The following is a 9,508-nucleotide window of genomic DNA, read 5'->3' as shown; positions in this document are numbered from 1 at the left end:
TTTTTAACCTTTATAATGCCTGTTTCTGGTGTTAGGACACACACGAACGTTTCGGAAGATAGGGAGAGTGAATGTCGCATGTGCAACGTCGGGTAGTTCTGTGTTCAGTTTTATGCAGATATATGAAAATCGTTAAATAACGCTAATTGAAAAAGCAATATTTTTTTTTTCGCACAAACAATACTTGTGAGCCGAAAACAGAATTGTTATAATTGCGAGGAGTGCTTTAAAGTAGGGTTGTGCGAATAGTGGTTTGAATCGAATAGTGCTGCGTCATTGATAGCCTTGACAGTGTATGGAAAAGCCAAGCCGACCGGTTCTTTCAACAGTGCAGAAGCTAGGGATGACGCCGCGCTATTCGATTCGAACCAGTATTCGCACACCCCTACTTTAAAGTAATTGTCGGCCAATGTTTCAGAATGCACCGCATTATTTGTCACGTGCGGAGTGGACTGCGTAAATTACTGGTCGATCTTCTATTCTTGAGGCAGAAAATATTGAAGCGAACCACACTTGCTCACAAACGCACATTTACCGTGTTCCCTACCCCACACCGCGCCGTAAACGCTGGTTGTACTACACTGCACAATGGTAACCGCACGACTGCACGGCGTCCATTTGCAATCCAAGGCTCCGTTGCCTCCGTCGCGTTCTCGCGCGTGCGCAGACATTTGCCGAATTTTTGCCGAATCTTTGCCGAACTTTCCTGCAAAAGTTCGGAATTCGCCGAACTTTGCCGAATCTGAAGTTCGGCAGATTCGGTTCATCACTAGCAGAAACGTCCAAACCGAAAACGAAACTAACTTGACCGGAACCGGAACTAGATTATGTTTAATGCCGCCCGCTAGGAGCGCTAACTGCCACTCGTCTATCTGGGCTGCTGGGGCCTATGTAAGTGTCCGCTCTTTATACCTTGTGTATATTACTCTATGGTTTTACCGTGTACAGCAGTAAACAGCTGGCAGCTGGCGTCGTGCTCGAGGAATTTAACCAAATCTCTAGAAAAGCACAGGAAGCAACGCACAGGCGTGAGTTGACTTGAATGTTCGCCGGACTAGATACTCTTGTCGTTGTTTATTGTGCGGTTCAGTAAAGAGCGTGCTCTCATTAAAGGTGTGATCGGTCAGTTCTGCGTGCAGATCAGTTGCAAATGGCGTCCTCGGTTCCTCCGAACTTGCACGCCTGTCATACCCAATTTTTTTGCTTTCAAGTGCAGTGAATTATGAAGCATTGAACACAACGACTGAGGCCGGACAGGACGAACGTACACAAATATCTGGGATCATGTCCGTGTATTTCAGTATTTCTCTGTCTCGGGATATATGATTCGCCTTCACTGGATCATTTGGAACATTTCATCGACCATACTCGATAAAAAATGCTTCAAACAAGTGTGTGTCATCCCAGGGGGAGTACTTTGAAGGGGACTAGGATTTCAGGCCTTCCGGCACGCGTTCCTTGTACCTAGATAAAATATTGCAAGTAAATTTCCAAAAATAAGGCGTTGGCAAAAATACAAGTGCTGTTTGTTTTAGTTTTTTTGTTTTTTTTTTTCAAGAAAAGTACTGCTGCAGACGCCAGCAGGTGCAGCGCAGAGAACTATGTTCTCGGCGTTCTTTGATGCGTAGATAATTTAGCATACGTCTTTCGCATTCATTGCAGGTGAAGGCACGGGGCCGAAAGCGGCAATTCTCCATTGTCCTCTTGGCGCGAGCGCATAGAATGCATATTTGAAAGACACGCGCTTGAGCATTAACAATTGTAGCGAAAAGAAGAAAACTGAAACAACGCTTCGGGGAGGACCAGCGGACGGGCTTCGCTAGAATCACCTGCGCGTGCTCAGTGTACTCAACTTGTACTCAACCGCCACTAAAGCCATTCGAATCTGTCAAAAGAGAAAAGAAAAAGCATCAGCGTGTTCAGAAAGTTGTAATTTGAGAAATTGATTTCGATAATTAATACAATTAATTAAACAGGCCTCTTTATACTTGAAGTGTAGGCTAGCGAGAAAACGAAACTGATCGAAACGTGACGTGTAGCGACTATTCACATTTATTTATAACCTGCAGTTCACTTTTGCACTGGATTACATTAGAGATACGAGCGCTTTCCTAATGGCAGTAGAGAAAAATAATATATACGGGTAAATCTTGCACAGTCTTTTCGTATTTATGCAAATTATGACAGTGGTCACCATCCTAATCGGTCACAGAAAATACAGCAGTATATAAGCTGGTGGTGTCGACTAGTCGTGTGTATAGGAATGTAGAGTGACAATATCTGATGTTGTACCTTGTGGTGCTTGTGAGCGCATTTATGTATAAAATCCTATGGTGCCTGCATGTCGCTTATGTGTGAAGTGTGGTGTGGAATAAGTACGTGCATGTCTGGCGAGGCAGTGAAAGACGAGTGTTGATTTCTTCTTTTTTTTTTTTAGATTGAGCGCTGTCCGTTACCTGGCGCGTGTCGCCGCCCAATTCAAGGAGTCGCGCGTTGATATGTCTACTTATTTGAGTGAAAAACATGGAGGCGGTCCATGGCTCCACGGAGCAGCCACGGAGGTCTCGGTTCTCGGCTTCTCGTCCCAGTGCGATCAGTCCCATAGCCAGTTGAATGGGTGTTCCGTGCGGTGAATAGCGCCAAGTGCGTGCACAGACGCGGTGAGGATTACCAGGGACTTGAAAGTGGATAACGAATGCTAGCAGGTCAGCAGGAGCGTTGAACGATTGGATCCGGCGTTTTCGGTTGAATCGGCGATGCTTCGCCACGCCGCTGTCAACCGAAAACGCCGGATCACTTGCGGCAAGCACAGCTAGCAGATACTCTGTTCAATAAACACATCATTCCATTTTTCGCTATACGATTCCTTCTTTGAATGTTTTCTGGCCGCGAAGTAAATGCAGCCGGCCGCGCGAAAGCTGTCGCCGACAAACCTCTCGAATCTCTCGCCCCCCCCCCCCCCCCCTCACATCGTCGCCCCTTCTCGTAATAGGTGCGGTGCCTGGTGCTTCGAGGCGCGTTTTGGAGTGCTTTAGTGTGCACGGAAGGCAGCGAACGGGCGTACGCACTTGAAAATCGTATTTTAGCATAAAGCAGTCCAGCTCACTAGGCCTTACTCGTATTGTTCCACTGTCACTTGCCAGCGGCCATGTTGCTTTTGGGGGTGGTCACTGTGACTACCTGTTCATTGCGTACCGTGTGACTACCGATGGGATCGTTAGTATAACTAAGGAGGGGGGGGGGGGGGGGGGTTAGCGATATCTGTGACGGGTTCTGACTACCCCGAATGTAGTACCCTACGACCACCCTTTTGTTGAGAGTGTACGTTTGAGCGTGGTGCGTTCCGTAGCGGCAAGCGGGCGCGTTGGGTTGCGAAGAGCACTTGCGCCGAGCTTGTATACACAGTTGCGCTGACACGCAGTCAACCGCAGTCAAGAGCCAATAAGAACGCGCTATCGTCGCTAGCGGCTCACCAATAGTAAGAGAAATCGACGGCAACATGGCGGCGCCCAGCGACAGCGCCGAAGTGTTCGATCTTGGGACAATCCCGCTGGCTTCACCGACATTTTGTCAAACAAAAACATCGCAGCTTTGGAAAACCAATCCCCACCACTTCCTAAAACCAAAAAGCAATCACTGCGAGTGGAGAACCGAATACGTCTCGCCGAGTGGGCCGAATGACGCAAGAGGACAGGTCACCCTCCTCTCCTTTGTCGGCTTCTGATTGGTTGAACGCACCGCAACGCTTCGGAAAGTTGAGCGAGCTTCGACTCGCTTGCGTCGCGTTGCCGAGCGTTGCGGGAAGGTGCAAGTCGCACCGCAAGCGACCGCTCGTGGTCGCAAGGACTCCGCAACGCACTCGAACGCGTTCAAACACGAATGTGAGTATGGACCTTTAGCCCCGTTGAGCGCGTTTCTTACCGAGCACTGGTGCACTGTGGAGAAGCAGTACCCGCGAAAGCGAGCTTTGCGGGTGTTGCTTCTCTGCATTACTTCGATGCTCCGGAAGAAGCATACTTAACGGGGTAACCCGCCGCGATAAGCACTTTGAAAATTATAAATATCGCAATTGCGTGTTTGAAAGAAAAGCATACATTCAAAGCGGGATGGTGAACTCGTGCCGGCTGTGTTTGAAAATAAATGGAAACTTTGTGAATTTGTATATCTACATTGTAGTAAAAGTTTCAAAATTAAACTGACTGTTAGGCAAGAGTATACTATGTTAGGCAGAGATGCCCTTACAACCTGCGTTCATCATACGCGATTCTTTCTTTTTAAACTCGATATTAAAGAAAGAATATTTTATATAGCAATATTTGTAACTTCTCTCAATTGGGTATATTCAAAGTTGTTCGTTTTCGGGTCAAACCCGATTTTACCCGATTTTTACACAACGAACATGTTTCAGGAGAATCTGGTTAAACCCGATTTCTCCCTGAATTCCCAAACCACATAACCAACCTATTTATTTTTACGCCGCACGGAGTTTGTGGTGCACACACGCTATCTACCCTACCACGGGACGACAGTGACCTATAGTTCATTTCGCAAGCTGCGTCGAGCACTGCGGAAGCTACGCGGCTCTCAACCAATCGCCCAACGAGCGCGCCTAACTCACCGTGCATTCTACGGAGGCCGGCTGAGGAAAAGCGACAATAGGCGTTGGGGCCTCGGAGGGACATTGCCGTCCCCCCGCTGTGCAGGTGAAACCGCCTCAGTACGCCAGGTAGCTTCGGGCTTGGCCCTGCTGCACGCAGCTTGTGAAATGCTCTATCAATCCCCCTTCGACTGCTGTTAGGTGTCGACGCCCAGCAGGGTCTCTCGGGTAGCTTGGCCATCTTGCTGGCGTCGAAACTTTCTCACGAGCAACGTCCGGGCAAGTTGGGACAGCTTAACAGGTTTATCTCGTAGCGATATATCTGATCGAAGACGACCGTCCCTCAAACGGTCGGGGTTCTTGTTGACACCTGAGGGAGAGCACGATCCCATGGCGGTGCTTCCTTTGAAGCGACCGAAGCAATCGGAGCTGGAAAACCCTGGTGTCCCCCGATTACCAGCTTGAAACAGATTCCTAATTTTAACGCGTTCGCATTAAAAAGCTCGTAATACCCTCCAATAACAAAAAAAAAAAATTCAATTGTAATATTGAGTACATTTGTAAATTTAACCCGAAAAAAAAAGAAAAAAACGAATTTTGCAATGTTTCCACAAAAAACCCGATTTCTCCTCAATTATGAGCTTGAAAAATAGCACTGAATTTTTACCCCTTGAATTAAAAAAAAAAAAATATATATATATAAAACCCGAAAACGAACAGTCTAGGTATGGTTGGCCATCTCTACAGGAGTCAGTTTATGTCTAATCCGTCGTTTTCTTGCCATCCCTAGACATCAGACCTTCAGAGGTTGCAGTTCATAAATATAGATAGATTAAACTTAGCTTATAACTGAACAAGTGAAACAGGCTTCACAAGCTTATCTGTGGTTTCGTCTAAGCATTATGCAATGGTAGTGAAAGGCGTGGAAAAAACTATTCAATATTATAATCGAAAATATTCGCAAAAACAACTATTCGCTTCAAACTCAAAATTTACTAATCGCACAAGACTATATATCAGTCGATTTTAGAACTACCTGAAGCTCATGGTAAGTAAACTCGGGGGCCAGCAAAAGTTGCGACTCGTACAGCAGACGCAAAGCTGCTAGTGGCAAAACGCGGACGATTAGAGTATCATCGCGTTCCGCCACGGCTAGCTTTTCGCCTGCTGCACGAGTGGTTATTTTGGTGCGCTCTCGAGTTTCCCACTAAAATTGACTGATATGGTGGTTTTCGAGTATGCTCAGCTTGTTTCTAATACAAACCATAAAATTATTTTTAGTAATTAAAAAGTTAATTAAGGAAGTTTAGTTAGTTATACAACTTCCGTACCGTTCCAATTTTTAACACAATGATGCCTTTTCGTTGTTTGCGACGCTGTCAATTAACCCCCCTCCCTCCGCTTCCCCCCCCCCCCCCCCCCCTGATAGTTTAGAAGTGGTCAGTCTCTTTGAAACTAGTCCTGATCGTTTGACGGCGCGCAAGTGCTCGCTGAATTAGTGTCACTGGATATCTTTTCAGAGTACCGCATTCCTTTTCCCTTCGCCGCTCGCCTTCGCATTCGCCAATTATGGTCACGTGGACGGAAGTACCGCCATGAAGCGTCCTGCTACACCAGCGTCACTTACTTTCGTGTTTTCCGGCATATCCAGTTCCGGTAATTTAGAAATTTGAATCGTTTATTTTTTTTCTTTCATGTCAATCAACGGAACCGAGCAATGAGGCTCTAATACCTGGTGCTGCTTTAAGTACTGCAGCAATAGGGCAGAGTTTGGGAAAGCACTGTTTAGCATTCCTCAACAGGATGCAGACCAAGAATGGTACCAAAAGTGGTTACACGGCATCAATCGAACGAATTTGAAACCCAAAAATACGCTTTTCTGAAAGCATAAATAATTTTACTTCATGTAAACATGTTTAGACAACAAACTATAGCGATACACTCTGCTGGAGCTAATGTGAAACACCGATTAATACTTATCGCAGAAAATTAAGGTTGTATCCATAGTGGTTGTACCCGGCAGTCTTCGGGTCGTTGAACGCAAAGCACGAGCTTACGATACCAACACAAGTGCTCCGCTAAACCGTTGTCGTTTCCCGAAGCGGCGCCAACCCAGGTCCACGTATGGGCGATTTAGATCGACGACCAAGCCCTCCGGTGCAAGACGTACGGAAAAAAATTTCTTTGCGACGCGACATATCGCTAGAGCCTTGAGAGCGTCGTTGCACTTTTGGTCAGCCGTAACGTCGAACACATCCCGCGAACGAGCACGCTTCCCGCGTCCGTGTTGCCTCCAAAAAGCAATGATAGCACGAAACTGCGTTCGCACTCTGTTTTGGCACTTCAATCAATCAATCAATCAATCCTTTATTTCACATCAGAAACTGATGTAGGCTGCAGGGGCAAAAAGTGAAAAGTTTGACTTGACAAGGCCTCTGCAGCCTTACAATTGGCACACGGCGACATACTGCACATGAAGTAATAACATTAAGTTTTCAGCATTTAACATTAAGCAAATAAATAAATAAATAAATAAATAAAAAAGAACCAGAAGAACAGCATAAGCTAAACACGCTGTTGAAGATAACAAAAAAATCATGTTTATACATATATATATATATATATATACATATACATATGCATATACATACATATATATACACGCATACTTACACATACATACATACATACGCATCATACACACGCGCATATACACACATATATATAAGGCACATAGCATATTTAGGTACATGACAGGACTAAAAATAATAATCGTCCTAGCTCAAGGATAACTGAAACATACAGAACACACGACCTCACAATACAAGCGAAATTTTAATACAAGAAAAAATTTCTAATTGTACTAAGATTCAGTCTCTCGATATTTGTTAAATTATGCTTCTGAAGTTTATTTAGAATAAATGGAAGATTATACCTTAGCATTTGGAAACCGTAATTTGTGCGATTTGTTGGTATTTTCCAATGCACACCCTCGCGAACGTCATATACCCGGATATTTGGTGTTAGGTTTGAAATATGTCTAAGGAAAGGCTCGTTATAGAACGGAGGGCTGATCTATATCGTGTTAGTAGAGTATACTCATATAAGTTAGGGACAGTTATTAGACGTAGTTCTTTAAATAATGGGGGTGTATGTGTATCGAAAGGAACATTGAGTATTGTGCGAACAGCCTTTTTTTCAAGAAGGTGTAATTTGTTAACATTTGACAGAGATGTGGTACACCACACTAAATTACAGTAGTTCAGATGGGGTAAAAAAAGGGCCCTGTATATAAGCATTTTTATGTGACGAGGCAATAAATTTCTGAATTGACATAATTTCCCAAGCACTCTTGATAGTTTTTTAACAACATTATTAACGTGATAATCCCAAGACATCTGTTCATTAAAATACACTCCGATCGTTTCGACGTTCGGCACCATTTCTATGACAGAGGGGCCCAAGATGATATTAAAAGAAAAAGAAACATGTCTATTCTTGGGTTTGAAAAGGACAGCCTTGCTTTTGGTCGTGTTAATTATTAGTGAGTTAACTTCACTCCAATCATACAGCTTCTCTAGTGAGGCATTCGTTTCTTTAACAAAGTCTTCTATCTCTGTACCTGAAAAAAATAGACTGGTATCATCGGCATAAATGATGAAGGATGGGGCTTTGCTGATATTAACAATATCGTTTATGTATAGATTAAATAACAAAGGACCTAAAATGCTACCTTGTGGTACTCCAGCTCTAATGGGTAGGACAGAAGAACTCTGTCCATTTATTACGACATATTGCTGGCGAAATTTAAAATACGACTGTAAAAGGTTTAAAGGTACACCGCGAATTCCATAGCATTCGAGCTTTTTTATTAGGGTAGTATGGTCAATACGGTCAATACGAAAAATCAATGAAGACGCCTAAAGTTAACTTTTTTTCTTCAAACGACTTTAAAATTAACTCCTTCTGCTCTAGCAAAGCGAACTCCGTTGATCGACCTCTGCGAAAGCCGTACTGTGAGTCAGAAATTAATGAAAATTTAGTGCAGAAACTCGTCACTCTATTGTGAATAATCTTTTCAAGACATTTCGAAAACACAGGTAATATTGATATTGGCCTATAATTCGAAAATTCATATTTGTTCCCTCCTTTAAACAAAACAATGACTTTTGCTGTTTGCATCTTTTTAGGAAAAATACCACTGGACAATGAGAAGTTCATAACGTGTGTTAAAACAGGTAATAGAACGTCCAAAACATGCCTAATTGGTTTTATCTGCAAATCGTCTATATCACAGGAGTTGCTATTTTTAAGAGATGACATAATTAAAGTTATCTCATTTTGATCAGTTGGAAAGAAAACTGCGCTGTGTTCGTTTCTAGGCTTCATATACGTCATTGATGAAGGTATATGTATGCTACTAACAAGGTTAGTTAAATAACAATTGAAAGCTTCAGCGAGAGCTTTTCCTTGCAATGTTACCCCATCTCGTTGTATTACGTGTATAGCTGGTTTAGAGGGACACCGTTTTAATACTTCAATTAGCCGTTTCCATACCACATCTGTTCTATCCATGCATGACTCGTTGAATAAATTATTAAGGTAGGTTTGTTTTGCCTGACGTAGAGCATTGTTCAATGTATTTCTAAATTGTTTAAAAAGAGCAAGGTCCTCAGGTGCTTTTGTTTGAAGGAAGACATTACAGAGTTTATTTTTTTTCTGAATCATCTTCCAGCACTTTCTATTTACCCAGGGCTTGCGGTTTTTTTAAACTGTTTTATTTGTTTATACGAAAAACACTTGTCGTAAATATTTTTGAAAATATTCAAAAATTCATTGTATGCTTCGTTGGCAGTTGTTGCAGAGAATACAGAGTCCCAATTAGTATTAGAAATAATTAATCGGAATTGT

This window comes from Ixodes scapularis, unplaced genomic scaffold (assembly GCF_016920785.2).
Source record: "Ixodes scapularis isolate PalLabHiFi unplaced genomic scaffold, ASM1692078v2 PGA_scaffold0__279_contigs__length_252992795, whole genome shotgun sequence".
Taxonomy (NCBI): Eukaryota; Metazoa; Arthropoda; class Arachnida; order Ixodida; family Ixodidae; genus Ixodes; species Ixodes scapularis.
This window is presented reverse-complemented; position numbering follows the sequence as displayed.